The 9,055-nt window shown below is 40.4% G+C and overlaps 1 pseudogene; it reads right to left on the bottom strand.

The window, feature by feature from the left end:
* Positions 1-504: 504 nt before the first annotated feature.
* On the bottom strand, positions 505-574 carry LOC142747570 (U2 spliceosomal RNA; annotated as a pseudogene).
* Between the last annotated feature and the right edge of the window lie 8,481 nt (positions 575-9,055).

Genomic DNA, 9,055 nt, shown 5'->3' with positions numbered 1-9,055 from the left:
CGGGTTGCAGGGGAAAAAGGAACCAGAAGGCCACACATTTTCCCCCTAGACCTCAGGAGGGTCCCAAAAGGGCACCGCATCCCAAAATCCTTGTGACAAACGTGACAAACACACAGTGAAAAACAAAATTAAATAAGTGGATGTGCGCTGTGATACAGCCTGGACATCCGCCAGGTATAAAAAATTCCTCATCTCCCAGCCAGAAGGCCGGGAGAATAAAGGTGTGTGCTTAAAAGTGTGAAAGAAGAGTGCGTGCAAGTGTGCCTTCACTCAGTGGGATCCCACCCCCAGTGAGTTAGGGCACCCCAGGGTCACCAGCCCTGGGGCACATAGCAACTCGGGCTTTCAAACTACCCGACCTCCTGACCTCGATCCAGCGGTCGCCTGGTCACCTACAAATGGTACCTTTAAACCAAATGCGTACACCAGAGCGATGACCGTTGTGGTTCCCTGCCCTCACCTCGGCGTTCTGTCATCCCCCTACGATGGCCCACGAACCACCGGCAGGGATGATTACTAACCTCAGCTTGAGCAGGTACTACACTTGATCTTAGCCAAAAGGCCGAGAAGCGATGCACATACTTTTGATTGTTCATATCTTTTTTACATCAAATGTAATCCTAGTATGCATAGATATTGATGAAGTATGAATCATGTATGTGTTGTGCATATAAATTCTGTTCTTGTCTTAATTTATTTTATCTTTATTTTTCTATTTACTATTTTCTCTTTCCGATAAAGTATTATTATTTTTTCATTTTGTGTTATAAGAGATGATACATATATTGTACCAAAATGATGCCTAGATATTTATGTGTAAAAAATTTTTGTACACCTTTAGTGCCTGACGAAGGTCTTCTTGGACCGAAACGTTGCACTCCGCCCATGGCATTTGAATACAATACAAATAAAACGAAAGAAGTTTTGAATCATATTTGTCTGTGTGCCGAATACTTCTCTACATTTTATAAGTGGTCAGAAACTTGTAAATAACTCATGAAAGAATAAAGTAACGTTAAAACCAAGCACACCATTGTTTTTCTTGTGAAATTCTTGATAAGTTTGATGTGTCACATGACCCTCTTCCCATTGAAAAAACTAAAGTTGGATACAAAATGGCCGACTTCAAAGTGGCCGCCATGGTCAAAACCCAGCTTGAAAGTTTCCCTCCTCCCATATACTAATGTGCCACAAACAGGAAGTTAATATCACCAACCATTCCCATTTTATTTAGGTGTATCCATATAAATGGCCCGCCCTGTATATGTATATATATATATATATATATATATATATATATATATATATATATATATATATATATATATATATAAAATATTATTATTTAATAATTACTATTAATATTATTATTATTTATATAAGAGTATTTATAATGACATAAATTGTGCCATGAAAATATAAAAAAAAAGTTAGAGCTTTTGGAATGTGGGGAGGAAAAAACGAAAGTGAAAATCTGAAAAATGGCTGCAACGGGAAAAGGTTAACCCCTTCCCGCTCCTTGACGTACTATTACGTCATGGCAGCTGTATCGTTCGCGCTCCATGCCGTAATAGTACGTCACGGGAGTAACGGCCGTTTCGGCCGTCCTCCCGACACATACAGGAGCTGTGACGCTGCTGTCTTGTTCAGCAGCTGTCACAGCTCCTACAGCGGGGACCGATCGCTGTGTCCCCGCTGATTAACCCCTTAAAAGCCGCGTTCTATAGAGATCGCGGCTTTTTAGGGGTTAAGCTGCCATCGCCGGCCTGCTACGCGATAGCGGCCGGCGATGGTGACTATGGCAACCGGACACCAAACAATGGCGTCCGGCTATGCCATAGGCGGAAGCCTAGTGGGTCCTGACAACGTCAGGACCCACTATGTTTGCTGTCAGTGAGTAGCTGACAGTTCTAATACACTGCACTACGCATGTAGTGCAGTGTATTAGAATAGCGATCAGGGCCTCCTGCCCTCAAGTCCCCTAGTGGGACAAAGTAATAAAGTAAAAAAAAAGTAAAAAAAAGATGTGTAAAAATAAGAAAATAAAAGATTTAAAAGTAATAAAAGTAAAAATCCCCCCTTTTCCCTTATCAGTCCTTTATTATTAATAAAAATATATAAACAAACAAATAAACTATACATAATTGGTATCGCCGCGTCCGTAACGGCCTGAACTACAAAATTATTTCATTATTTATCCCGCACGATGAACGCCGTAAAATAAAATAATAATAAACCGTACCACAATCACAATTCTTTGGTCACTTCACCTCCCAAAAAATTGAATAAAAAGAGATCAAAAAGTCGCATGTACCGAAAAATGGTACTGATCGAAACTACAGTTCGTTACGCAAAAAATAAGTCCTCGCACGGCTTTATTGATTGAAAAATAAAAACGTTATGGCTCTTAGAATAAGGTAACACAAAAAGTGAATGATTGTTTACAAAACGTATTTTATTGTGCAAACGCCATAAGACATTAAAAAAAACTATAAACATCTGGTATCGCCGTAATCGTATTGCCCCGCAGATTAAAGTGAATGTGTCATTTATAGCGCACGGTGAACGCTGTAAAAAAAAAAAGAATAAAAAAACAATAGTAGAATTGCTGTTTTTTAGTCACTACGCCACCTAAAAATAGAATAAAAACTGATCAAAAAGCCGCATGCACCCCAAGAAAACTACAATGGATTCCTCAAGGGGTCTAGTTTCCAAATTGGGGTCACTTTTGGGGGGTTCCCAATGTTTTGGCACCACAAGACCTCTTCAAACCGGACATGGTGCCTAATAAAAAAGATGCCTCAAAATCCACTAGGTGCTCCTTTGCTTCGGAGGCCGGTGCTTCAGTCCATTACCGCCCGAGGGCCACATGTGGGATATTTCTAAAAACTTCAGAATCTGGGCAATACGTATTAAATTGCGTTTCTCTGATAAATCCTTTTGTGTTATAAAAAAAATGGTATAAAGAGGATTTTCTGACAAAAAAAAAAAATGTCAATTTCACCTCTACTTTGCTCTAAATTTTTGTGAAACACCTAAAGGGTTCATAAACTTTCTAAATGCTGTTGTGAATACTTTGAGGGGTCTAGTTTCTAAAATGTGGTGTTTCATATGGGTTTCTAATATATGGGCCCCTCAAAGCAACTTCAGAACTGAACTGGAACCTAAAAAAATAAATAAATGAGGCAATACTTCATTTCTTACATTATACTGATAATGAGCCGTGCCCACCCCGAGATGACCCCAGTTTTGACCGTTTATATAAATGGAGACCCCTATTAGACCGTTTCAGTGCCCGGTTTTCCCAAGCATACACCCCGAGAAGTATATTTCTATTGATGAGTCCCTGGTACATTTTAAAGGGAGGGTTCAATTCCGCGAGTACCTGCCGGGTAAGAGGGCAAGGTATGGCGTGAAGATGTATAAGCTGCGAGAGTGCATCCGGGTATACCTACAGGTTTAGGATATATGAAGGAAAGGCCACCCCCAAACCAGACTGCATCCTGGACTACAATAGGTACATGGGAGGGATGGACTTGTAAGATCAAGCCCTGAAGCCCTACAGCGCTATGCGGTGTGGTATAAGAAGCTGGCCGTGCACATCATACAGATGGCTTTGTACAATGCGTACGTGCTACGTCGATGTGCAGGCCAGACGGGAACTTTCCTGGAATTTCAAGAGGTGATTATCAAGAACCTAATCTTTAGGGACCAAGAAGGGGGGGCACCCAGTACTTCTGGAAGCGGGGCCACACGCATCGTACCAGGGCGGCAACACTTTCCAGGGGAAGTTCCCCAAACTGGCAAGAAGGGAAAAAGTCAAAAGAGGTGCAAAGTCTGCTATAAGAGGGCGATAAGGGATGACACAATATTTCAATGTGACACGTGTCCCGAATAACCAGAGCTCTGTATGAAAGAGTGTTTTAAAATTTATCATACATCCCTTGGTTTATAATTTACCCCAATTTTACTTACCCTGATGCCCTCCGCACAGCTTATCCCCCCTCGTCTTTCCCCTCTGAGACCTGCTGTGTGCCCAGGCAGCTGATAACAGCCACATGTAGGGTATTGCCATACCCGGGAGAACCCACATTACAGTTTATGGGGTGTAGGTCTCCGGTCAAAATGCTCACTAAACCTCTAGATGAATGCCTTAAGGGTGTAGTTTTTAAAACGGGGTCACTTCTTGCGGGTTTCAACTGTACTCGTACCTCAGGTGCTTCTGCATACATGACTTCGCACTAGAAAATCCCCAGTAGGCCAAATGGTGGTCCTTTCCTTCTGAGCCCTCCCATGGGCCCAAACGGCAGCTTATCACAACAAATGGGGTATTGCGGCCCTCAGAACAAATTGCGCAACAGAATGGGGTATTTTGTTTCTTGTGAAAATAAGAATTTTTGAGCTAAAATGACATATTATTGGAAAAAATATATATTTATTTAATTCCCAGCCCAATTCAAATAAGTTCTGTGAAGAAACTATGGGGTCTAAATGGTCACATTACCCATAAATGAATTCCTTGAGGGGTGTAGTTTCCAAAATGGGGTCATTTGTGATTGGTTTCTATTGCTTTGATAGCTCTGGGGCTTTGCAAATGCGACATGGCACCCGAAAACCAATCCAGCAAAATCTGGACTCCAAAGAACACACAGCGCTCCTTTCCTTCTGAGCCCTCCCATGGGCCCAAACGGCAGTTTATCACCACAAATGGGGTATTGCCGCACTCAGGACAAATTGGGCAACAAAATGGAGTATTTTATTTCTTTGGAAAATAAGAATTTTTGAGCTAAAATGACATATTATTGGAAAAAATATATATTTATTTAATTCCCAGCCCAATTCAAATAAGTTCTGTGAAGAAACTATGGGGTCTAAATGGTCACATTACCCATAAATGAATTCCTTGAGGGGTGTAGTTTCCAAAATGGGGTCACTTTTGGTGGGTTTCCATTGCTTTGATACCCCTGAGGCTCTGCAAATGTGACATGGCACCCGAAAACCAATCCAGCAAAATCTGGACTCCAACAAACATATAGCGCTCCTTTCCTTCTGAGCCCTCCCATGGGCCCAAACGGCAGTTTATCACCACAAATGGGGTATTGCTGCACTAAGGACAAATTGGGCAACCAAATGGGGTATTTTGTTCCCTGTGAAAATAAGAAATTTTGATCACAAATGACATTTTATTGGAAAAAATGACTTTTTCAAATACGTGCTGTGAAAAAACCGTGCGGTCAAAATGGTAACAACAACCATAAATGAATTCCTTGAGGGGTGTAGTTTCCAAAATGGGGTCACTATTGGGGGATTCCTACTGTTTTGGCACCTCAACACCTCTTCAAACCTGGCATGCAGCCTAAAATATATTCTAATAAAAAAGAGGACTCAAAATGCACTAGGTGCTTCTTTGCTTCTAGGGCTTGTGTTTTAGTCCACGAGCGCAGTAGGGCCACATGTGGGACATTTCTAAAAACTGCAGAATCTGGACAATACATATTTAGTAGTGTCTCTCTGGTAAAACCTTCTGTGTTACAGAAAAAAAAATGAATAATATTGAAATTCCGCAAGAAAAATGAAATTTGCAAAGTTCACCTCCACTTTGCTTTAATTCCTGTGAAATGCCTGAAGGGTTAAAAAACTTTCTAAATGCTGTTTTGAATACTTTGAGGGGTCTAGTTTTTAAAATGGGGTGTTTTATCAGGGTTTCTAATACATAGGCCCCTCAAAGCCACTTCAGAACTGAAGAGGTACCTTAAATAAAAGGCATTTGACATTTTCTTAAAAATATGAGAAATTGCTGTTTATGTTTTTTAACCTTGTAACGTCCAAGAAAAATAAAAGAATGTTCAAAAAACGATGCCAATCTAAAGTAGACATATGGGAAATGTGAACTAGTGACTATTGTGGGTGGTATAACCGTCTATTTTACAAGCAGATACATTTAAATTCTGAAAAATTCAATTTTTTCAAAATTTTCTCAAAATTTTGCAATTTTTCACCAATAAACACTGAATATATCAAACAAATTTTACCACGAACATGAAGCCCAATGTGTCACGAGAAAACAATCTCAGAATCGCTTGGGTAGGTTTAAGCATTCCCACGTTATTACCACATAAAGTGAAATATGTCAGATTTGAAAAATGGGCTCTGAGCCTTAAGGCCAAAACTAGGCTGCGTCCTTAAGGGGTTAAAATAACAGGTATTTGTTTCTCTTTTTATACACCCTAAACCTTATTTGATTTTGCAGCTGCTGCTTGACATTGAGTACTGTCACTTACTTACTTACTTGTAACCAGAATACCTTGTTTCCACGGATAAGCCATTTTTGCCCCTCTACCCAGTGAAATAAATGCAGAGTGTGGATGTTTACGGGAGAGTCAGAGAGATAATTGTCAGATGCATGAGCTCTTTAGGTTGACAGTTATTTAACGAGTATAGCTACCAATAGATTGGTTAGGTGGGGTTGAACCTACAGCCGACCTCCTTGCGCTAAATAGTATATCTTTCTGGCAGTATTAGGGCTGAAACTCTGTCGTGAAAATTGGCAGTTTTTAACATCCGAGTGTTACCCGTGCGGGTCCCGTTTTCACGGATCCCCATGGACTTGAGTCTATGGAGGGATCTGTGAAAATGAAAGAAAATAAGACATGTTCTATTCTTCAACGGACCCTTCACACGGACCATTGAAACAATGGTGGTGTGAACGGCCCCATTGAAATATATGCGTCCGTGTGACGGCCGTCGTTTTAACAGCCGTCACACGGACATATTCAATGTTCTTGTGAATAAGCCCTTAGACTGGAGAATGATTAAAAAGAACAAATAGAGTAAAAATAGGATTTGGGATGATTCTTTGGAGTGAGTTTTCCCACCTATGCACTGACCAAACCTGGTTTGAAGGAAAAATGAGAAAATAGCCTGACAGGGTGTTCCAAGGTATTGGTGCACATTCTTGAAGAGGATGAGGATCTTGGATAACATTGAACAAGATATAGCAAAAATGGTGACCATATTGGAGGAATATAAGAACAACTCAGAGTTTGATACTAAATTTCAGAACACGTTGGTACAGATTGATAAACTTGAGAATAAAATAAAAGATAAAAAGAAACGCAAATATACGAGGGATCAGAAAGATTATAAACTAGTACATATATACAATTGGGGACAAAAATTAACACGAGGCAAACAAATTATTACAACGAAGTGTAGACGCAAGTGAATCAGATGTGACAGACTCATCAGGAGGAGAGACAGAACAGGAGACACAAAAGACTAGGAACCCTCACAATCAGGAAGAGGGACTCCTTTTTGTTAATAACGCCCAGTTCCAACTGCCATATTTTTTAAGGGATCATCTAAGATGGGGGATACCGGAGCAATTACAGAGGGAGGAAACATCACAGAGGGAGAGGCAAACCGAATTAAGCAAAATTGAGACGTTAAATTCTTTGCAAGTAATTAACTTGTCAAAACACACTAACTGGAACACAAACTTCAGTTTTGAAACGTGGTTTTAATTTTTGTCTGACTACAAGACTCAACAAATTCAAGCTCATTAAAGATCTCCATCTTTTTGGGTGAATATTAATTTTCCAAAAAATGTTCAGTCAAAAACAAAGTGTAAACTATGATCTGCCATCATCCAATTTTTTGTTAGAAGAATTGGATGTTTCGAAAGTACTAGAAGATTTACTGAAAGAAAATAATGATGACCATGAGTTGAGAGATTTGGGAATAATAGAAGAAGATCAAGATAGAGTAATAACAAGCACATCCTCTAAATTACAACCCAAATAAAAAAATATGCCTCCTCTTGATTTCCACAGGTACAAATTTTTGTTGAGAGTGTCACGAGGGACATACTCAAACTGCCCGAGAAAAGATTGCTATAAAAGAATTTAAAGAATGGAAAAAGATGACTGACGTGGTTTTTAAGAAATCAGACAGAGGGGGTAATGCAGTTGTCTGGCCAAAGGATATGTATATCCAAGAGGCGAAAAAACAACTGCACAACAAATCGTGCTATAAAACACTCTGGAGTGAACCCACTTCTCAGTTCCTCATGAAATATGAGGAGCTCATCAGTGGAGGCCTGGAGGAGGAAACGATCACGAAGAATGAGAAGGAGTTCCTATCTGTCAGTCATCCAAGGACGGTCACATTCTATATGTTACCAAAAATCCATAAAAGTGTGTCCCAGCCCCCTGGTAGACCCATCGTGTCGGACCTTGGATGCCTGACAGAAAAATGTAGCCAATGGCTAGATCATGAATTGAGAGAATATGTATATGTAGTTACCATCCCACACAAGGGATACAATGCAAATTCTCAAGGAGTCAGAGGGGGTGACTTTGGGAGAAGACAAGTTCCTTGTCACCTGTGATGTTGAAAGCCTATATACTTGCATAAAACATGATCTGAGCTGTAAAGCTGTAGATTATTTTCTCTCGAGGGATGTTGACTACAAGTCTTTGATGATCGCTTCTTCCTCCAGGTACAAGGAACTGCTATGAAGGCAGCCTGTGCGCCCACTTTTGCCAACCTGTTTCTAGGTTGGTGGGAATGTGTGTATTTGGAGAACATATTTTGAATAAATACATGGATAATCTGATAATGGGGAAACATTTTATAGATGACATCGTGTTTATCTGGAAAGGCACAGAAGAAAATATGTTGCACTTTGTGGATGAACTGAATGTAAATAACATCAATCTAAAACTGACTATGTATTATAGTAAAACAGAAATCCCCTTTTTGGATATTAGCATAGGTATCAATAATAGAAGGGAGATTGAAACAGACCTCTATAGAAAAGACACTGCAAGCAACAGTGTTTTGGACGCTGGGAGTGCTCACCTGCAGAGGACGATTAATGGTATACCAAAAGGGAATTCTTGCGTTTGCGAAGAAATTGTTCCACCTTTGAGAAGTTTAACTGGTTGCCGACACAGGACGAGTATGCTCGTCCTGAGCGGCGAGCACTTCGCACATTAGGACGAGCATACTCGTCCTGTGTGACAGCCGTCCCTGCGCGCGTCTGTGCGCGCGA

This window comes from Rhinoderma darwinii, chromosome 2 (assembly GCF_050947455.1).
Source record: "Rhinoderma darwinii isolate aRhiDar2 chromosome 2, aRhiDar2.hap1, whole genome shotgun sequence".
Taxonomy (NCBI): Eukaryota; Metazoa; Chordata; class Amphibia; order Anura; family Rhinodermatidae; genus Rhinoderma; species Rhinoderma darwinii.
The sequence above is the reverse complement of the archived record's forward strand: the minus strand, read 5'-3'. Positions and strand labels throughout refer to the sequence as shown.